The sequence below is a fragment of the Mirounga angustirostris genome, unplaced genomic scaffold (genome assembly GCF_029215605.1).
Source record: "Mirounga angustirostris isolate CCGP_5_RB_7025 unplaced genomic scaffold, mMirAng1.0.hap1 SCAF_5, whole genome shotgun sequence".
Taxonomy (NCBI): Eukaryota; Metazoa; Chordata; class Mammalia; order Carnivora; family Phocidae; genus Mirounga; species Mirounga angustirostris.
In genome coordinates, this window is record NW_026991713.1 from 112,236,321 (window position 1) to 112,252,973 (window position 16,653).

The 16,653-nt window shown below is 35.9% G+C and overlaps 1 protein-coding gene across 10 annotated transcripts in view; it reads right to left on the reverse strand.

Moving 5' to 3' along the window:
- Nucleotides 1–16,653, reverse strand: part of ZNF438 (zinc finger protein 438) — a 190,663-nt gene that overhangs the window by 109,783 nt on the left and 64,227 nt on the right. Inside the window, exon 1 of one of the 10 annotated variants that reach the window (XM_064591895.1) lies at nucleotides 5,630–5,794. The exons of the other annotated variants lie outside the window; for them this stretch is intronic. The gene's annotated coding sequence lies outside the window, so the exon portion shown is untranslated. Of the gene's footprint in view, nucleotides 1–5,629; nucleotides 5,795–16,653 lie in introns of those variants that run through there. 10 annotated transcript variants of the gene reach the window in all.

Sequence of the window (16,653 nt, forward strand, 5' to 3'; positions counted from 1 at the left end):
TCTTGGCTTTGTCCTTTTACCACTCTCCTTCCTATTCACCCAGCATTACTGTATTTAGTGAAGTGTCTTTGATGTTAAGCCACTAGACTGAATTGAAGGGAGGTTTAAGAAACAGTTCTAGAGAAGTCTTCAGTTACTCACCACAAGGATGCTGTTGAGGGCAGAGCTGAATATGCTGCACTATGAATAAAAGGACACATTTTTCTTTGAATTATAATTATGAGGTTTCTCCTAAGATGCTGATAACTTTTGATCTTGTGAATACTAGTAAAAACATCTCATCTTAGAACGGTCTCTTTAGAAAATTTAGAGCAAAATTTGTGACCGCAAGGAAATATTGGGGCTTTTATGAGATATATTGTGTGTCCTGACCTTGGTCCATTTGTCCCATTTTTATCACCTCTCTTCTTTTTATAATACTGAGGTACAATTTACATACCATAAAATTCACCTGTTATAAGTGTACAGTTCAATGTTTTAGTCAATTTACAGAGGTGTGTAATCATCACCACAATCCAATTTCAAAACATTTCCTTCACTCCTCAATATCTCCTTAAGTCCATATGCAGTAATCCCTGCTGCCACCCCCAAAATTCCTCTGATTTGCTCTATCTAGATATTTCATACAAGTGGAATCATACAATTTTTAGTCTTTTGAATTTGGCATCTTTCACTTAGCATAATATTTTTGAGGTTCATCCATGTTATAGCATATGTCAGTATTTTCATTTTTTCAATTGCTGAAGAGTATTCTAATGTTTTGTTTATCCATTTACTAGTTGATGGACATTTGAACTGTTTCTCATTTTTGTCTATTATGAATAAAGGTACTATGAACAATTGCAAACAAGTCTTTGTGTGGATATATGTTTTCATTTCTCTTGGGTAGATTCTGGGAGTAGAATTGCTGGGTTTTATGGTGTGATGGTTAATTTTATGTGTCAGTTTGATTGAGCACAATGCCCAGATATTTGGTCAAACATTATACTAGAAGAGTGTTTTTGCATGAAATTCACATTTAAATTGGTGGACTTTGAGTAAAGCAGATTGGCCTCATTATGTGGGTGGGTGGCATCCAATTAGTGGAAGGCCTGAATAGAACAAAAGGCTAACCCCTCAAAGCAAGAGGAAATTCCCCAGAAGACTGCCTTCAGACTTCATCTGCAACATCAGCTCTTCCCAGTTTTCCAGTGGACTAGGTTTGGACTCAAAGTGCAACTACTTCCTGAGTCCCCAGCCTGTCAACCTCCCCTATCACATTTTGACCCACCAAACCTCCACAATTATATGAGCTAATTCCTTAAAATAAATCTCTCCTATACGTAGACACATCCTATTGAGTATTCCTCAGAAACCTGACTAATGGATATGTTAAGTTGGTTTAATTTTTAGAGAAATGGTCAAACTGTCTTCCAAGGTGGGTGAACCATTCTATATTCCCACCAACAAGGTATGGGAGTTCCTATTTCCCCACATCCTAGACGGGAAATATTATGTGTCTTTTTGACAACAGGCCTCACAGTGGGTATGGAGTAGTATCTCACTGTGTTTCTAATGTGCCTTTTCCTAATAACTAATGATGATGAGCACATTTTCAGGTGCTTATAAGTCATTTAAGTCTTTTTTGATTACATGCCTGTTCAATTCTTTTGCTTGTTTTTTAATTGGGTTGTTTGTCTTCTCATCATCTGTTGAAGTTCTTTATATATTCTGGATACCATTCTTTATCAGACATGATTTGTAAATATTTTCTCTGTGGCTTGTCTTTTCAGTTTTTTTACAGTGCCTTTTGAGGCACTAAAGTTTGTAATTTTAATGAAGTTAAATTTATCCATTTTTGCTCTCTATGTCTCATGCTTTTGGTGTTATATCTAACAACTCTTTGCCCAATCCAAGGTCATGAAGTTTCTTCTATGCTTTCTTTCAGATGTTTTATAGTTTTAGCTCTTACATTTAGGCCCATAATTAATTCTGAGCTAAGTTTTGTGTATGGTTGACTTTTTTGAGGAAGTACATTTTTTTCGCATATAGATACCCAGTTTTTCCAGGACCATGTGTTTAAAAGATGACCCTTTGTTTATTGAATAGTCTTTAGCAGCTTTGTTTAAAAAAAAAAAAAAAAAAAAGACAATGGACCAAATATGTAAGGGTTTATTCTTGGACTCTCAATTCCACTCTATTGATCTGCATGTTCATCATTATGCCAATGATATGTCTTGGTTTTTGTCACTGGATATTAAATTTCGAATTTGGGAAGTAACAAAGCCCTCCAGTTTTGTTATTTTACTCATTTATTTAAAACTTTATTTTATATTATGTGTACTAATGAATACCATCTTAAATTCTTTCTGAGGGAAGACAGATATAATACAACAAAATAGAGTATATCTTAAAGATGTTTTCAAAAGAATATATTCCTCTTAAGATCTGAAAGTGACAATCACTAATGCATTCTCCTAGGAATAATTATGAAATTAAGTCTCCCCCAACACACACCCACATCCACACTTATCAAATGCTTACTTAGGTATTAGGCATGATGCAGAGTTAGGTGCTAAAGATACAGAGACAAATAAGACACAGTCCCTCACTTAGCACAAAAATAGAGAATGATGGCACAGTGAATTATAGCAACAATTGATGTACAAGAAACAGGGGTAGCAAGGGCAAGGTATATTAATTTTATCTATCAGATCTACCTTACTTCATATAATCTTGTTTCTGAAAAAAAATGGCTTACAATTTTTGGTATTTTTTTTAAACAAAGTGAGTTTGAAAGCACCAAAGAGGCTACTACTTACAAAAGCTTAGAGTAAGCAATTCTTTTACAAAGTAGAGTTTCTCTCAACTAGTAAGGTCTTTTACTTCATTCCTTTTTAAGGACTTTAAAATTTTTACAAAAGAAATTTACACTAATGAAAAAATTCAAACAAAACAGAAATATGTTTAATAAAAAGTGTAAGCCCCATTTTCCCTCCAATCCACCCTACTCCTCCTCCCAAAGGGGCTAGCCATAACTTCTGTTATGCTTGGTCAACTCCTGCTTGTTCAGAGCGATACAAAACATAGAGAGTAAGACCTCTTGAAATCCTCACACCAATCTGAAATCTTGTTTTATAAAGGAGCCTCTTTCCCACTACACACAATATCAGAATAGCTAGCAAGACTTAAACATTATTCTTTTTCCTTCTATATAGCATCCTATGCCCTAGAAAAGGTGGAGATTAAGAGAAAAATGGACATAAGGAACAGACCTAAATAGTGCGTGCGTGTGTGTGTGTGTCTGTGTGTGTGTATAAACTTTATAGTAATGATTCCTGAAACTTGTTCTACAGGAAATTTTAATAAGTATTCTTTAAAAAGAAAAGAAAACAAGGAAGCTAAAAGGAAGGAAGGAGAGAGGGAAGGAAGGCAAGCAGAGAGGCAGGCAAGCAGTGGGCATTTCCAAAGTCAAATACATTTGGGAAATACTGGCTTAAATAAAATATCAATATTCACTGAGATGCTCCCACCTTTCATACAATTAGCTGACCACCAAACTCTTTAATCCTGGATCACCTAGTGATATCTTTAAAGACTGAGGCAAAAATACAGTGTGGGAAAGAAGCACTGGTTAAAGTTTCCCTTCATCAGCATACTGGCAGCAAGAGTTGAACAAAGGATATGCAGAAATATGCATACGGTCACAAAAATATGCTACCGGCCGAAAGACTAAACAGTAAGACTGTCTTAAGATTCTATCTTTACTATGTTAGAGAAAACTGGTTTCATTTCTTTGTTGTATTGTTTCTCCTTTGACTGTTTATGCAATAAAAGAACAAAACTAGAGATAGAAGTTTGGCTCTAAAATTAAATGCACTACAGTGTTTGCTTTTAATAGTGAATAATAACGAGTAAATACAAAGGGTCTCAATATAAATTCTAGCCATATTTTTATTTGCTTCACAAAACCAAGAAACTGGATTTGTTTGGGATATTATTACAGTAATTGCTTTCTTGTATAAGAATCTTTAAGAGGTTAATAAAAAATTTCTGTGAGGTTCTATTTTTATATAGTTACTGCAGCTACCTATATCTATGCAACAACAACAACAAAAAAAAAACAGTGAATTTGGATCTATCTCCTTATATGCAAGACTTCAAATCAAGGTACACATCAGCAGTGAAGTCTGTTAAACTTGCCACTGAGATTGGATGGAGCCTTTACTACCAAAGTATAATCATGAATGATAACTTTTCAATATATATGCTGTCTTCCCACTGAAATTTTAATTTGCAAGGACTTCTTACTGAAGTGGATCCTCAAGGTAACTAACAGAGTTGTATGTCCTCTGTGGAAGCTATTCTGAAATTGCACTTCACTAAAAAATAACGAATTAATAAATCACCAATGGAGAAAAGGCTCCATCCTATCCTTAAGCTTTTTGTTTTTGTTTCTTCACTGCTGTTGGGAAAGGAAGTGTAGTTTCAGATCTTAAGAGGTGAAGTGTCATTTTCAGATCTTAAGAGGAATATATTCTTTTGAAAACTATGACTGGTATTTATAAATGTAAAGTAGGCTCACTCTTTAATATCTAAAACCCAACTATTTGACTAATACTGAACTCACACTTCCTCTGTGAAATCTCTCACCACTCTCTAGTTCAAGTCAAAATGATTTCTCCTTCCACTAAGCTACATGGTTCTTGTTCAGGCCGCTCGCTTAGCACATACCCACATTTAATGTACCGTAAGTTGCTGTTTAACTTGACTAGTGTATGTATCCTATTCATTGAAAAGTCTAAAAGACTTTAGGTGGCACATCTTATTTAGTAAGGATTTGCTGATGACTGACATTACTATTCAGTGCTTTATTATGGTCTTAGAAATAGATATTCCCTGGGAGAAAATGTAAGTGTTTTTCCATTATGAGAATAGTGAATGGGCTTATCAGTTTTAGGAAATGCTAATAGACTATAATTTAAGTAACTTATGACTAAATCTCATTGTTTTCTATGACACAGCAGTGGCATGGTTAGGCCAACCAGGTATACAACACTTTCATGGAGTTGGGCAGAGAATGCTTTGAGAGAATTAACTGTTTAATAACAAAGGACTTCGAACAAGATCTATCATTAGAGACTAAGAGAAAGGGTAAGTGAAACATTACTAGGCATATACATAATCATGCACATACAGAACAATTAAGAATCTATAAAAGTAATCTGGCAGTCTAATTCACTCATTCAACAAACCATTATTAAAAGCCTACTGCATGGCAGGCTCTGTTTAAGGCTTAGGGGAACTAAAGGTGAATGAGAAATATCAACCGTCCATGTTGGCTCTTGGAAGCAGATACAAACAGAATCTAAAAATTCATCTATCCACCTCTGTGTAAAACCATACTACACATGGTTAAGGTGCATAAAGAGTATTTTATCTCACTGTTTTAAGCAATGCAAATAGTTTACTTTGGCCTAAACACCAGCAAGCTTAAATTATCTTAGAAACTCCTACAAAGAGACATTGTTCCATTTCTGTCTGTCCCCAAACCCTAAGGTTCCCAAGTTGTTGAATGAAGACACAGAGATGTGCTATAAGCAACACAAGCAAACTGACGCAGAGCCGCGTCTAAAGAAACACTCCTTACCTAACAATGGGGGCAGTGCTGGCCCTGGGAGCCCCTGCCCCTATCAATTCACCAGCAGCTGCTGACATATTCTTAGGCTTCACAGGAGCATAGCATTTTCTTCTAAAACTGAAGGGGAAAGGCAAAAATAGAAAACCTTTTGCCAACCACAAAAATGTATATTTAAAAAATTGTGGAATAAAAATGAGCTGCTATATACTTTTAAAACCAGAGAAAAAGGAGAAAATTACAACCACCAGTAGCCTCCCTATGCTCAACCACAACCTTCTGAACTGAACTGAAGCAGAAATGTGGCAGTTTCAGTCAAGCAGCTTTGCATCTGAGGCAACTTAAAGTGATCTAGCACTTAAGCAAGCTGAAAGTAACATGGTAGAGTCAAATTTTACTCTTTTAGAATCAGAACCCATTTTTCAAGTGTGTTGTTAGAAGGAAGAATGCAATCTTTAATAGATGAATAGGCTTTCATTTAACTAGAAATTCACTAAACCAGGAATCAGGAGATTTTAAAATCTACACAGTTAACTGGACAACAAACTTGGCTGCTAAATTTGATTTTTAAAACTAGTAGGTTATGCTCTGTTCTTGTATTAAATCACAGGGATTTCTTCTGGGATTGCAAAGGAATGAGCATGTGGCCTATCTCACGAAGGAAGGAGAGATTTCTAGCCTTTAAAAACAGGAGGTTCGCCAACATGATCACCTGGGACAAACTTGGCCAGAGCAAGCAGGCTAGAAGGTTATAGGAGCCTGGGAATGTTTAACATCAAGAAAGAAATTACAGCTCAGTAAGATCAGAGGGAATTACACAGGAAATGTGAACAGTAACCCTTTCATATCTCCACACCCCCTCCTACTGCCTGTGATAAATGGAGTCCTGCAGCCATCCAGCTATGTGAATACACAGACCAACAGCAGAGGGGGACTGGGAAAAAGGAAAGAAGCCATTTTATATAAACACACACACACACACACACACACACACTCACAGCCCAGCCAAAATTCATGACATGATAAAATCATGTTGCTCCAGAAAACCGCCTTTAGCCTTTCTAATTGCCACGTATGTACTGTATCACCGCCTTATCCAACAGAGCCTTAAGTAAAAATTCCAAAGAAACGTGAAGAATCAGGCGGGGGTGGGGGACAGAATAGTTGGCGCACGCATCACAAGTAGGGAAACGTGGCTCTTCTGAAGCTGACCAAACAAACAGGTCTCCACCCTGGCTTATGTTTAAACATCTTGTTCCTAGTCAGTCTGTAGGGAAAACATTCTTTCCACAATAAATAATACGCAACTGAATCAGAAATTCTTACTCCATTCTTTATCTACTCTATGTAGAAGTTCTTCGGCATTATAAACCAGAAGCTCAGAGAAGTCAACTAATTTTGAACTCTATTAAAAAACAGTTTAGTTGGAGTCAAGGCAAATTAAAATATTTCTTGCTTCTAATTTGAAAAAGCAAATGTGCAGATCCTAGACTCCTCTAGAGACCCCTGGCTTGGGATCTCAAGAAAACAAGCTACTCTTACCACAACTGCCTTTCAGAAAAGGGGAAATGCTCAGTTTCTATAAACAGGTGAGTTTAAAAGAGATTAATTAAAAACAAAACAAAACAAACAAACAAAAACCCAAAACACTATCCGTGATCCTCAGACAGTGAGGGCATGGGTGGGGCAGCAAAATAAATAAAGAAAAAAGTGATATTTCAATGTGCTAAGCTTAAAATATGGAACGGAATTTCATAGATCACTCTGAAATAAGATTTAAGTTTTTTCATTTTTCATTTTTGCCCAGAAACTGTGGGCAAAAATTTATTTGTTGTCCAGTTAACTGTGTAGATTTTAAAATCTCCTGATTCCTGGTTTAGTGAATTTCTAGTTAAATGAAAGCCTATTCATCTATTAAAGATTGCATTCTTCCTTCTAACAACACACTTGAAAAATGGGTTCTGATTCTAAAAGAGTAAAATTTGACTTCAGGATAGAGGTGGCTTGCCACAAAGAGTAGGTTAAGAAATAAATGAAAGTAAACAGAGATGACAAAGCAAACCACCAGTAAAAGTCAAAAGGGTTAGCTTTTTAGAACTATCCAGAAGAGGAACAATAAAACCAAAGGATTTTTTTTTCCAGCAAAGTGCCTCCTCCAAAGTACACGTATCTTCTTCAAGAAATATCAGTAGTGTTTTTGTATAATAATTGGCACATCAGTCAAATGCCAAATGAGATTTAAATTGCAGACTTCCTAGTTGCCTTAAACAACTGATACCTAATTTCTGGCTCTTAGAGAGGCAATTTGATAACTGTTCAATAAGCTAAAGGTGCTTGTTCTTTCTATGGACTCTGAGTTGCTATAACCTTTATGTTAGGAGAAGCATTAGGGGAATGACAGGGAGCAAAATAATAAACAAATTCTGAGTCAGAAAGCAGACGTCTGAGTGGACTTTCACACAAAATGGGGACCTTGAAGGGCACCAAATGGAAACTCAGTGCAGCTACCTCCCCATCTGGAAACGAGAGCTTACCTTTAGCACCTCTTAACCATCGTTCACCCACGTCTTGTTCTGATAAACATAAACACCTCATATCCCCATTGAATGTTATTTGGGATCTCCAAATAATTTAAGTATTATAACCAAAAAGAAACCACAGCAAGATAATTTGATGGTTTTTTCAAACAATGTCGCACAACAACCGAATTTATTACAAACGCTTTTTTAAGTACACAGACGTTAATTTATATTTGCTTACTTTTATCTTGAAGACAAAAGAACAAAAATGTCTACGAACACAAATGTATAATGACAACGAAATGGTGATCATTGGGACCTTCAACATATCTCCTCTCCTTGAGAGTTACTGTCAATGATCTTTTCAGTTGTTAAACTGGGCCTAAAGAAATACTGACTGATACATATTAGGCCTTTGATATTTGTTAAATGATTCAGCAATAAGTCCTCTTCTTCTATTTCGAAAATAAGAGAGCCCTAATACAGTACTCTCTTGCAAGTAATAAAGGATAGAAGCATAAGGAGGTTAAATCTTCAGTACAGAAGGAATAGTTAAGAGGCAAACTGTAGACAGCCTTGACAAGAGTTATTATAATAAAAATAGTAAGAATATCACCTAATATTTGCACATTTGTACAGTACTTCCCAATGTACAAAACATTTTATATAATTTCAACCCTCCAACTTTATAAAGTGGATATTATCATTTGATTGAAACAGCATAAAGTGGCTTTTTCTAGATCACCCAGCTAGTTAAGCAGCAGAGCTGAGATTTAAACCTTTCTAAAAAGCTATCTCATTCATTAAAAGTGCTTTATTTTGTCATGAAATTCTGAATATATCTTCCTCCAAACTCCAAAATCAGGGAATACATAATAAACACAACCTTTTTTTCCTCTCAATCCACTCACTATCACTCCCTTTCTACCAATTCCCATTAAAAAAAATCCTCCGAGCTCCTACTGCAACAGCCTTTCTCTGTTTCCTCATACCAGAATGACTAAAGGGCACAGGGAGAAGCATCTTCCAAAAACAAACCTCTTTCCACCTAGGTCTTGTAACCTGTAACTGTTCCCCCAAATAAGGACATCATCACAGGCAAGGACTTTTAAAACCATTAACTAGAGAGGAATGTCTGGGGTTGTCTGTTCTTCATTTAGAATGAGTCAAATACAACACAAATTACCTCTTCATTCCTAAAAGGTGAGCAGGAGTCCCCCTCACATTCCTGGCCTTCTAGCTTAGCAGAGACACCCACTCCGGGGACTTAGTAGTGAAAGGCTGATTGCACAAGAGTAACAAAACTAACAGAGCTAAAAGTTATATTCTTACCAACTTTTACAAATCATCCCACATGTTTATTTTTGAAGTCTTATTAAAGAATGATTAAACTACTGGCATTAGTAATTTAATGTAAATGTGAGGTATAATAAAGGTGAAAATGTATTCATATAAAACCAACTATTTTTACTCACCTCTGAAGCTTATTATAAAGATTATTAAGCTAAATTATATAAAAAATGCTAAATATCTTGTCTAGCGCATAGTAACTACTCAATAAATGTCAGCTGTGGTTAGTAACATTATTGAAGAATTAAAAACAAAACACGACAGAAGGCCATATTTAAAATGAACAAGCAAACAATATATTCCATGGGTTGTTTTTTTAAAATTTATGCAAAACATAAATATCTGTTCTATGCATACAAACATATCCATATAAATATTCAAAAAAACCTTTTGGATGAATAAATGATAAAATGATGACCTCTGGGAGGATGGGAGAGTGGTGATCAAAGGGAACTTTGATGTGTAATGCTTTTTTTTTTTTAACGAAGTACTTACGTATTCCTTCTATAAATAAATTTTTTAAAAAGCAAAATAGAAAACATCTTTACACAAAATCTTATCTTAATAATTCATTCCTATAGTTATTTCAGCAGTACATGAAAAGTTTACTTCTATTTTTAATGTATCCAAATGATGTCTGAAACCTCATTTTCTTTAGTAATACCATTTAAGTTTTATGTTACATACTGCTCTCAATAATCTTCCTAATGATATTCCTAATTGCTATATTAAAAATACTTGCTGGTGCACAAAAAAATATATTTATTAAGTTTTAGAACAACTCAATGTATTTAATCAAGGGGCAAGGAGTCTTTCAAAGTCCAGGAAGCCATAAATCAAAACAGTTTTACATAAAAAGATTACCTTTTCCCTTTAAATTTTCTATGTGTTTACATTTAAAAAACCAGACAAAAAGTCAAGTCCTTGATTCTTTTTAAAGCCAAAGGGTTGCCTATTTAAAATCATCATAACAATCTCAAATGTCTCGAATGCTGCTCTAATTAAAAACCCTTCCTCCTAGGCTCTTCCCAGCTTCTAATTCTTGTCTGTGCCATATTGATGCTGGTTTTAAAATTCTAACTTTCCTTCTAGTTTACAACCATAACTTTGACTTTTTCATCCCATTCTTTTTTCCTTCAGATCATCTAGATTTGCGCCCATAAACTGTGGGCAAACCAGGTCACAAAAGCTCTTATTAACTCCCTCAGTGCAGCAAATAGTGGGCCTCCTATGGTTCAGGCATGGAGGTAAACCACATGCACCACAGACCCAACCAGCCTGGGCCCCTTCAATTTACAAATCCAGCTTATAAATTAAAGGCCTCCACTGCTGTAAAAAAAAAAAGACCAGCATTTCAACGGATGAGCGATAGAGAAAGTAGCCTCTTCCTTGTCCAAGAGACACTTGGTTTAGTAGGATATCCCCACCTCAAGGAGGTGTGGGATTCAGTGATTATGGAAGGCTGTGCAATCTCTTTAGATACATTCAAAATTCAAGAAAGCCCCTTTCTGTAAATTAATGGGGAACAGTATTTGATCAAGAGGTATCTTCTTGTAATTTCAAATAAAATATTCTAGTTATAATTTGTAGCTGCTACAGGGCAATTCCAATAATAATTATAATAATATACAGCTTTATTTCTAGAAAATAAGAAGCACATGTATTGACAGTTTTTTTTCCTCCTAGATGCTCAGCTGTGGACTCATTAATATTAAGCTGCTGGACCTACAAAAATGTACAATGGTTCCCCCAGTAGTCAACTCTCTTAATTTTAGACAGCTTAACTTCACACAGTAGTTAAGAACATCAACTTTGGAAACAAGGCCCAGATCTACTACATGCTAATTGTATCGGTCAAGTTACTCAACTGCTCTGTGCCTCAGATTCTAAGTTAATACTAATACCTACCTTATAGGATGACTGTAAGGATTACTTAACTGGTTATACGTAAAACACTAGAACTGTGCCTGACAAAGAGTAAAACATTGTCAAATTCTTGGCTGTTATTATTATCCTTAACATCAGAAATGTATAACTCTTGGAAAAAAACAGAACTTTAAGCACAGCTCACTACAACCATTGAAGAAACAGGTTCTTTGAGACTGTTTAGTTCTATTAGAACACATGCAAAGTTCTCTGCATTATTCTCTCCTATGCATTCTGATTTATTCCCTCCTGTATGTCTCCATGTACCCTGGGCTCTACTTATCCATTTACTCCTCTCCCTCTGGACTATAAATGTCTTGAAAAAAGGGATTCTATCCTACCTTGTAGTTTCAACATCTAGCATAGAGCAGATGTGCTATAAAAACTTAACAAAACATAGTATTAGCAATTTAACCTTGCAAGCCCTGGCCATGACATCAATTCCTTTGCAAAGAAGCTGTGTTTTGCAACTCTCTACCCGAGTAGTCCAGTAGAAGGTGAATAACCTTCTGCATGATAATGACATACAGTATCCCTCTATGTACAGGCTGAAGAAAAGAGGAATCCCATGTCCCACAGAAGAGTCTAGAATTCAGGTTGTTACTATCAGTAACAAGGGTCTTCCTCTACTAAGAAAAAAAAGTATTAGCCATTTATCTGTCTGCCTTATTCAAGTTAAATTCTTGAGGACAGAGGCCACTGAACGTTGATCTCCGCATCCCTAGGTGGGCCTACCATACAATGGCACTTCATAAAAGCCTATCACCTGGATTTTTTTATCCAAGCTTCTAACTTATTTTGAATTTCACTTGGATTTATTCAAGACATGTCTTTATTTACTAGAACAAAATGCATTTCTGAAATTAAACAATTCTCTTTTTTCCCTAGAAGCTCTTGGTAGAGAGGGAAATAAAACTCTTCAAAGTGATGACTACAGAGAAGAGAAGCAACCAATGTCTGCTGCATGATCTTTTCCATGCTGCCCTGGATGAAGCCTTGGTTGGTGGCTCATCCTCCAGAATCGAGCCAGAACAAAGCCTTTCTTCAAAAAGAGTCACCTTTGACTGCTGTATAGATTTTATTCAGTCAGCCTTGTTTCCTCGCTCTCTCACAATTGTGACATGTTCATTATTTCAAAATTCTATCTGCCCACCCTACCTGTGACCATGTCCAGCTCAGCTTATGACAAAAAGCCAGCTTGGGCAGCATCCTCTTGCTGATGTTGTGAAACATGAATTCAGTGCTAGCAGCCTTCTGACCACTCAGGAGCTCATCAGTAAAAGACCTTCAGTGTGACCTTTAGTCTGATGTCTGATTATTATCACACAATGGGCCTACCTCCCAGCATCCTCAATCTCAAGACAAGCACACGTCCTAGAATTACCTTCTGGGAGTCTAGATAAATATGTTTCTACATTTTCTCAGGGAAAAGTAGTGATTTCACATTCCTCTGAGTCATTCTATGACAGACTACTTCAAGGTGTTATAATTGGGATCTCCAGCATAGCATGTGTCACTTACCTAATATTAGGTCAGAGCATAAATACACAAGTCATATAAGATCCCTTCTTCTAACTCTCTGCACTCAAAGTAGTAAGATAAGTGATTTATTCCTCTTGACTCTGCAAGATGAAATTAAGCTGACTTCTTTGCTTAATGAAATTAAAAATAAAAATGCTGTCAAATGGAAACTTCTTTGCTATCCTTGGTGCCCTGGTCAGTCATGGAATTTTAAAGTTAGAAAGTATCTCAGAGAGTCATCTTCCTCATTTCATAGATCTAGCCTGAGGCCCAGAAAAGTCGAGTGTTTTGCCACGGTCACAAAGAAAAACAGAGAAACAAAGCTGGAAAAAAAGGCTTTCCTGCCTCCTCAGCCCTTATGCTTTCCACATACCACACTAAGATGAGTCTCTTGGCAAGAACTTCACCATAACCCGCAATCTCAGAGAGGCTGTTCTCAGCTTCACCTCACTCCCTACATCTTCGTAGTCCAGCCACGTAATTATCTGCTAAATATATATATATGTATATGAAAGACAAGACTTCCATCTCTAAAAATAACTTTGCAACATCACTTATCACTGTTTTCTTAAAGATATCACCGCTAGCAACTGCTACAGGCTTCTTCCTTCCACACTGTTTCCAAGACAAAACTGAGTGCTATCTAAGACCCTACTTTCTTAAATAGTCTTTAAGTATAATGTGAAAAAAAAATGGGAAAGCCCCATATACAAGTTCCATTATTATAGAAAGGGAATGGAGCTGGTACCCACTTGAGGTCATCACATGACGAGGAGTATTCAAGATAGGCTATTAGCCTATCAGAGACTCAAAGCTATGAGTCTTTCACTAAGCAAACATTAATGAGAATGTAAGTGCCATGCCCTGTGTTACCTGATAAAGTAATGACAGGGACATCTTAGAAAGCTGACTAGTAAATAACTGGGAATGTTCCCACAAATTCAAAAAATCAAAACCAAATTAAACAAAGATAAACTTTAAATCAAAGAGCAAAAAGTCCAAAACACAACAGAAACAAAAAAGAATTTAAAACAGAAAGCTTCAAACAAGAGCAATGCAGTAAAACCAATTAGATCAATTTTGACAATAAATATAAAGGAGTTAAAATATCCTTAAAGGACAAAGGTTCTTACTAGGTTAAAAAATGAAATCTAGCTATACTCTACTTTTAGGAAATATCTAAAACACATGACAAAGAAAAAACAATATAGTAAGTATAAAGACATAGAGGGAAATATAAACTAAGGTAGGAATATTCATGTCAGCTAAAACAAAGCACATAGCAAAAATTAGGAAGAAAGTCATATTATTCTGACAAAAGGTGTAATTATCAATTGAGATGTTGACAGCAAATAATACATTAACACACATTCCAAACCAAAAACTGATATAAATATAAGGAAAAATTAATAAATTAATGATTTATATCCTTAAGCCTCTATAGACTAGACAAAAAAATTATAGAAAAGTTGACAACATAATAAATAATTCTAGTTGAAACTGTACTTCAAATTTTGAATTTTGACTTTTCCCAGGTTAACAATACAACACTGAAAAACTGATAACAATAACACTGAACCCTCATGATGCTGAGCAGGGGCGGCAGGCTGCAGCTCCCAGTCAGCCACATGATCACGAGGGTAAACAACCAATAGGCTTAAAACCATGCTGTACACATACAACCATTCTGTTTTTCACTTTCAATAGAGCATTCAATATATTATTTGTGATATTCAACACTTTATTATAACACAGTGTTTGTGTTAGAGGATTTTGCCCAGCAGGCTAATATAAGTGTTATGCATGTTTAAGGTAGGCTGGGCTAGCTATGATGTTTGTTAGGTTAGATGTATTAAATGCATTGTCAGCTTAAGATATTTTCAACTTACAATGGATTTATCAGGACATAATCCCATTGTAAGTAGAAGAAAACCTGTATAACATTTATTAATAATTAGTACCTAAAGCTTGAAAGTAACTTGAACTTTGAGAAACACTCTCCTGAATAATTATTTTAATTGAGACTGCACACTAAAATATATTGGATATGGCCAAAAAGTACACAGAGAAAAACAGAATTCTTAAATGCTTTCCTTTGGATTAATGTATAAACTTTCTGCTATAACAAAGAGATTCAGGGGCCCCTGAGTGGCACAGGCAGTTAAGTGTCCAACTCTTGGTTTCAGCTCAGGTTGTGATCTCAGGGTCACACGAGATCAAGCCCTGTGTGGGGCTCTGCTAGAGAATCTCTCTCCCTCTCCTACTGCCCCTCCTGCTCATGCTCACTCCCTCTCTAAAATAAATAATCTTTGAAAAAAAAGATTAAAAAATACAGTAGTTCAAGATAGAAAATTTCCTTTTTCATATTACAATACAGGGTGTCAGGGAAAGGTAAGATTTACGAGATCACCAAGGACATACACTGCTCTGTCATTTTCACATGACTTCCAGCTCTGCACCTAAGATGGCTGCTATACCTGATATAACATCCCAGCCAATCAGAAAGGGAAAAGAGAAAGTCTAGGACATGTGGCTTGTTTTGAAGGAGGTAACCTTATACAGTCACCTTTCAACTATTATTAGCCACAAAGCCACACCCTGCCGCAAGAGAAGCAGAGCAATGTAGTTTCTAGGTGGGCAGCCATATATACGCTCAGGTAAAATCTAGAGGTTCTGTGTCCAAAAGGAAGAATAGATTCTAAGAGACATTGGAGTATTATGCACACGTTCTAATTAGAAAAATGCAGAAGAATAATAAAACAAAACCCAGAATGAATTATATGTAACCACTTCATTTTAGCTAGATTCATCTTAGTGCCAAGGACACTACCAAATACCAATTTAAGAAGTCAGAAAAGTAATCAATGAATTCTAAGTATGCTAGAGTCCTATTCCAATACATCAAATCATAGGCTAGAAAGTATACTGAGAATTCATTTATTCTCTTTCCTTGTTTAAGGATATTTAATTCATGTATTATTGTTTTTATTGTGTATACTGATTTATCTGAATGGATTTTTCAGGTTGACTCAGTTGCAATCTTAACACAGAGGTCTCCTATTAGACAGAGTTAATCTTTTGCTAGTTAAATAACTTTCAAAATCTGTGGAATGTTATTTTAAAAACAACATCACTAGGGGTGCCTGGGTGGCTCAGTCAGTTAAGCATCCGACTCTTGGTTTCAACTCAGGTCATGATCTCAGGGCTCCGCACTCAGCACAGAGTCTGCTTGGGATTCTTTCCCTCCTCCTCTCCCTACCCTTCTGCCCCTCCCCCTGCTCGCGCACTCTCTCTCTCTCTCTTCTCATATATACAATCTTAAAAAAATAAAAAATAAAACATTACTCAAGTATAGTTTATATACAGTAAAATATGTGCATTTTCATGCATATTTCAATGCATTTTACAAAGATATATCCACATGTCCATATAATCACCACCAAAACACACTCATCATGCTGAAAGTTTTCTCACACCTAATCCAGGTCTATTACGCTGAACTCTCAGCTGCAGGCAACAACTTGTCTGCTTATCATCACCATAGATTAAATTTGCCTTTTCTAACATTTCTGATGTAGTAATCCAAGGCAGTAAATGGAATCACAGAATTTGTACCCTTTAGTGTCTGGCTTATTACTCAGCATAATGTTTCTGAGAGTCATTCATGCTGTGTGTATCAGTACTAGCCCCTTTTATTGCCAAGTAGTATTCCACTGCATG